The sequence below is a fragment of the Heptranchias perlo genome, unplaced genomic scaffold (assembly GCF_035084215.1).
Source record: "Heptranchias perlo isolate sHepPer1 unplaced genomic scaffold, sHepPer1.hap1 HAP1_SCAFFOLD_173, whole genome shotgun sequence".
In the NCBI taxonomy this organism is placed as follows: domain Eukaryota; kingdom Metazoa; phylum Chordata; class Chondrichthyes; order Hexanchiformes; family Hexanchidae; genus Heptranchias; species Heptranchias perlo.
The window spans coordinates 76,700-83,013 of record NW_027139001.1 but is presented as its reverse complement, the minus strand read 5'-3'; the positions used below and the strand labels follow the sequence as shown (position 1 = coordinate 83,013).

The 6,314-nt window shown below is 47.7% G+C and overlaps 1 non-coding gene across 1 annotated transcript; it reads left to right on the top strand.

Moving 5' to 3' along the window:
• The first annotated feature begins 1,720 nt into the window (after positions 1–1,720).
• Positions 1,721–1,938, top strand: LOC137309640 (small nucleolar RNA U3). Its single transcript, XR_010959923.1, has one exon. It is a non-coding gene; the product is annotated as a small nucleolar RNA U3 (small nucleolar RNA).
• Positions 1,939–6,314: the final 4,376 nt, after the last annotated feature.

Here is a 6,314-nt window from a genome sequence, read left to right as displayed (position 1 = left end):
TGGGTCACTCACTCACTGTGTGAATCAATGATCACAGTGCTAGGTCACCTATCCACTGTGTGAATCAATGATCACAGTGCTGGGTCACTCACCCACTGTGTGAATCAATGATTACAGTGCTGAGTCACCCACCCACTGTGTGAATCAATAATCACAGTACTGGTTCACCCACCCACTGTGTGAATCAATGATCACAGTGCTGGGACACCCACGCACTGTGTGAATCAATGATCACAGTGCTGGGTCACCCACTCACTGTGTGAATCAATGATCGCAGTGCTGGGACACTCACCCACTGTGTGAATCAATGATCACAGTGCTGGGTCACTCACCCACTGTGTGAATCAATGATCACAGTGCTGGGTCAAACACCCACTGTGTGAATCAATGATCACAGTGCTGGGTCACTCACCCACTGTGTGAATCAATGATCACAGTGCTGGGTCACTCAACCACTGTGTGAATCAATGATCACAGTGCTGGGTCACCCATCCACTGTGTGAATCAATGATAACAGTGCTAGGTCACTCACCCACTGTGTGAATCAATGATCACAGTGCTGGGTCACCCACCCACTGTGTGAATCAATGATCACAGTGCTGGGTCACCCATCCACTGTGTGAATCAATGGTCACAGTGCTGGGTCACCCACCCACTGTGTGAATCAATGATCACAGTGCTGGCTCACTCACCCACTGTGCGAATCAATGATCACATTGCTGGGTCACCCACCCACTGTGTGAATTAATGATAACTGTGCTGGGTCACCCATCCACTGTGTGAATCAATGATCACAGTGCTGGGTCACCCACCCACTGTGTAAATCATCGGGTCTTGACAGGGTAGATGCTGAGAGATTGTATCTCCTGGCTGGACAGTTTAGATTGGGGGCATGGTTTCAGGATAATGGGTCGGCCATTTAAGACTGAGATGAGGAAGAATTTCTTCACTCAGAGGGTGGTGAATCTTTGGAATTCTCTACCCCAGAGGGCTGTGGATGCTCAGTCGTTGTGTATGTTCAAGGCTAAGGTGGATAGACATTTGGATTTTTTTTATTCGTTCATGGGATGTGGGCGTCGCTGGCGATGTCAGCATTTATTGCCCATCCCTAATTGCCCTTGAGAAGGTGGTGGTGAGCCGGCTCCTTGAACCGCTGCAGTACGTGTGGTGAAAGTTCTCCCACAGTACTGTTAGGTAGGGAGTTCCAGGATTTTGACCCAGCGACAATGAAGGAACGGCGATATATTTTCAATTCGGGATGGTGTGTGACTTGGAGGGGAACTTGCAGGTGGTGTTGTTCCCATGTACCTGCTGCTCTTGTCCTTCTGGATGGAATCAAGGGATCTGGGGATCGAGCAGGAAAGTGGAGTTGAGGTTGAAGATCAGCCATGATATGATTGAAGGGCGGAGCCGTCTCAAGGGGCTGTATGGCCGACTCCTGCTCCTATTTCTTACATTCTTATGTTCTTATGATCAGGACAGTTGCTGGAGGCCGGTATCTACATTATGCAAATTAGTGCCTACTGAGTCATGGCTGCAAGACAGAAACGCTTTTTTTTTCACAGAATTATAAGTTTACAAAAGGTGAAGCGGAGATTAATTGCGTTTTTATTCGATTCCCTGCCGGGTGCAATGAATGGTGGAAGAATTGGTCCGCGCTCAGCCTGTGTTAAAGGGGGCTCGCTGAGGGTGGAGAGCGGTGTTGCGGCAACCTTTCAGTAAGACTATACTTTTAGGGATCATTTCTATAGTTTTTGAACTTGAGAAATGTGTTCTGAAGTGTTTGGTCTCACTAACCACGAGGAGGAGATGGAGCTTTTCCTTCTGAGCGTGAAGCGGGTTGCAAGTGTTGTTTTATACCAGCGCTTGTGGCCATTGATGACCGTTCCCTTCTCTCAGTGGGCGAGAAGTGGAAGAAGGAAACGCATTCTGAGTGGTTCGTGTTTCTACAGCTCAAAAGTAGCAATATTTATCCGCTAATTATTTTATATTTAAAGGTGCTTATCTCCAGCGAGAGTGTAATTCTTTGCCACCTAAGGCGAGCTCGTACTGCTATCTGTTGCTCTTCCCCTCCTTTTTCGGTTTTGAACTCATCAGTAAGAGTTTGCACTGAACTGATTAGGCACAGTCGCTAAAATAACGTAGTGAATGGGGCACAAAATCTAGGCTTGCAGTACTGAGGGACTTGCATTACTGATTAAAACGTTGCTCCGCCTGCCATCTCAGGTGGATGTAAAAGATCGCATGACGCTATTTCGAAGAACTTGAGGGGAGTTCTCCGAGGTGTCCTGGTCAATATTTACCCCTTAACCAACATCACTAATACAGATTATCTGCCCAATACACCATTACGGTTTGTGGGACCTTGCTGTGAGCAAATTGGCTGCGGCGGTTCCTACATTACAACAGTGGCTACAGTTCAAAAATGCTTTGGGCCATCCTGCGGTAATGCAAGGCGCTATATAAATGCGAGTTCTTTCTTTAGTAGCAGGAGGATTGGTGAATGGGACATCGTGTGAGTTAGGATACGGGCAGCAGAGTTTTGATATGCTGAAGATTATGGAGGGTGCATGATGGGAGGGCGGCCAGGAGAGCCTTGGAATTGTCGAGTTTGGCGGTAACAAAAGCATGGATGAGGGTTTCAGTCGCAGATGGGCTGAGGCAGATACGGGCGATATTATGGAGGTAGAAGTAGGCAGTCTTGGTGATGGAGAGAATCTGGGGTCGGAAGCTTAATTCAGGGTCAAAAAGGACACCGAGGTTGCGAACAGTCTGGTTCAGCCTGAGATATTGGTCAGGGAGGGGGAGGGAGTTTATAGCAGGGACCGAAAATAATGGCTTTGGTCTTCCCAATATTTAATTCGAGGAAATTTCTGCTCATCCACTGATAGATATCAGACAAGCAGTGTGATGAATCAGAGGCAATGGAGGTGTGGAGAGAGGTGGTGGTGAGGTAGACCTGAGTGTCGGCAGTGTACACGTTGAATCCGACGAGTTTTTGGATGATGTAGCCAAGGTGTAGCATGTAGATGGGAAATAGGAGGGGAGCAAGGATAGATCCCTGGGGGAGTGGGAAGAGAAGCCATTGCACGTGATTCTCTGGCTACGACTGGATAGATTCGAAATAAACCAGGTGAGGGCAGCCCCATCCAGCTGGACAATGGAGGAGAGGAGAGGTGACTGCACTTCAAAAAGTACTTCTTTGGCCGTAAAGCACTTTGGGACGCCCCTGAGGTAGTGAAAGGTGCGATATCAACTGCTTACCTGACAGGGGAGATCCCATTATGAGGAAGGCGCCAGATCAAGTAGAATCAGCTAGTACCAGTTTAAGCTTTGCTGATGTAGTGGTGGATCCTCATGCTGGCCTGAGACTGGTCTAACACCTTTCTCTAGGGAAGTGAAAACTAATTTGCAGCGGACGTGGTGACAAGGGCTCCCCGAGCACCTGGGCCCAGGGTGTGAAATACCGTCAGGCTGATTGCAAGGGCGGGTGATGGAACCTCGCCATGGCAATGAAATATTTTCCTGAATAAGGTTCTTCTCGAATCCTGCGGTTTCAAGGCCGCAGACATCGTCGGCCTGCATGGTGGGAGGGCGGCCAGCGAGCATTGGAATTGTCGAGTCTGGAGGTAACAAAAGCATGGATGAGGGTTTCCCGAGGAGCAGATACGTGGAAGTGACCTTTAGGGGTGTCGCAGGATGGCAAAAGATGCCCCAAGCCTTCAATGAGAAGCGGTAGGGAGGGCCGCTGTCACTTCTCACTGAGGAGCCACTCTTCACACTCCCACTGGAGAAGGAACAGACGCTGACCCTCCATCAACGGAGGACAGGCCTCCTTCCTCATCCCAAGAACGGTCGATAAGTTCCAGCACACGACACCAATGCAGAATCTGGACCAAGGCTCGGAAATGGACGGTAACGTAGAACCTGGACTGATGCAATTGGAAGACGTTAATGGTTGTCCTTTGTATTTTAAAAAGGCTTTCAAAATTGCATCCATAAACGTGCGTAGTGTTAAAGCGACTACGCGATGTGCTGTGACCCTGAACTACCTGTCCAGGGTCAAGAGGGATCTGTTGTTCCTGCAGGAGTGCGGGATCCTGCACCTCAGCAACTATCGGCAGTGGTCACGCATGTGGACACAGTAGCAATCGAACTGTTCGGGAATCAACGACAGTCGTTCCTCGGGCCTGGGATTCTGTTGTGAGGAGAACAATTCACCATCACCGAGGTTAGAGAAATGGTGGGTGGCCGCCTGCTCGTAGCAGAGGTTCTGTACAAGAACGCCCCGCTCCAACTGCGGCCAACATAAAAGGGAATCCAAACATCTTATACAAGCATGTTAAAAGTAAACGGATCGTAAGAGGAGGGGTGGGCCGATTAGAGACCATAAAAGAGATCTACTAATTGAGGCAGAGGGGATGGCCGAGGTAATAAATGAGTGCTTTACGTGTGACTTTACCAAGGAAGAAGGTTCTGCCAGAGTCTCAGTAAAGGAAGATATAGTTGAGATACTGCATGGGCTAAACATTGATAAAGAAGAGATACTAGAAAGGCTAGCTGTACTTAAAGTAGATAAGTCACTCAGTCCGGATGTGATGCATCCTAAGTTGCTGAGGGAAGTAAGGGTGGAAATTGTGGAGGTACTGGCCATAATCTTCCAAACATCCGTCGATACGGGGCCAGAGGACTGGGGAATTGGAAATATTACACCCTTGTTCAAAAAAGGGGGTAAGGATAAACCCACCAACTATAGTCCAGTCAGTTTAACGTCGGTGGTGTAGAAACATTTAGAAATGATAATCCGAGACAGAATTAACAGTCACTTGAAAGAGTGGATTGATTAGGGAAAGCCAGCACGGATTTGTTAAAGGCAAATCGTGTTTAACTGATCTGACAGAGTTTTTGATGAGGTCACAGAAAGGGTAGATGAGGGCAATGCATTTGAGGTGGTGTATATGGACTTTCAAATGGCGTTTGATAAAGTATCGCATGGTAGGCTTGTCATCAACATTGCGGCCCATGGAATAAAGGGCGCAGTAGCAACATGAATACAGAATTGTCTAAGTGACAGGAAACAGAGAGTAGTGGTGAACGGTTGTTTTTCGGACTGGAGGGAGGTGTACAGTGGTGTTCCCCAGGGGTCGGTGCTGGGACTACTGCTTTTCTTGATATATAATAATGACTTGGATTTGGGTGTACAGGGCACAATTTCAAAATTTGCAGACGAAACGAAACTTGGAAGTGCAGCGAACAGTGAGGTGGATAGTGATAGACTTCAAGAGGATATAGACAGGCTGGTGAAATGCCAATCACCTTAAATCTATGCAGATGAAATTGAACGCCAAAAAATGTGAAGTTATACATTTGGGTAGGAAGAACGAGGAGAGGCAATTTAAATTAGAGGGCACAATTCTAAAAGGGTACAGGAGCAGAGAGATCTGAGGGTTTATGTGCGCAAATCATTGAAGGTGACAGGGCAAGTTGTGAAAGCGGTTAAAAAAGCATACGAGATCCTGTGCTTTATAAATAGAGACATAGAGTACAAAAGCAAGGAAGTCATGATGAAAGTTTATAAAACACTGGTTAGGGCACAACTGGAGTATTGAGTTCAGTTCTGGGCACCGCACTTTAGGAAAGATGTGAAGGCCTTAGAGTGGATGTAGAAGAGTTTTATTAGAATGATTCCATGGATGAGGGACTTTAGTTACGTGGATAGAGTGGAGAAGCTGGGGTTGTTCTCCTTGGAACAGAGAAGGTCGAAAGGAGATTTGATAGAGGTATTCAAAATCATGAAGGGTCTGGACAGAGAAGATAGAGAGAAACTGTTCCCATTGGCGGAAGAGTCAAGAACCAGAAGGCATAGATATAAGGTGACTGGCAAAAGAACGAAAGGTGTCATGAGAAAAAAAAATCTACACCGCGAGTGGTTAGGATCTGAAATGCTCTGCCCGAAGGGGTGGTGGAGGCAGATTCAATCATGGCCTTCAAAATGGAACTGGATAAGTACTTGAAAGGAAAAATGTACAGGGCTACGGGTATAGGGCGGGGGATGGGACTAGCTGGATTGCTCTTACATAGAGTGCACGTGGACTCGATGGGCCGAATAGCCTCATTCCATGCTGTAACCGTTTTCTGATTCTAATGTGTACGATCAGGAGCGAACGGCTGGAGGTCTTCCAGCATCTCCCGATGCCGCTGGCGTCCTACTGGTCGGTCTTTCTCGCAGGAGACTTAAACTGCATCCTGGATGACGCTGAACGATCCAGCAGGGGCGGGGGAATACTGGACACCACGTCCAAACTCCTGATGGA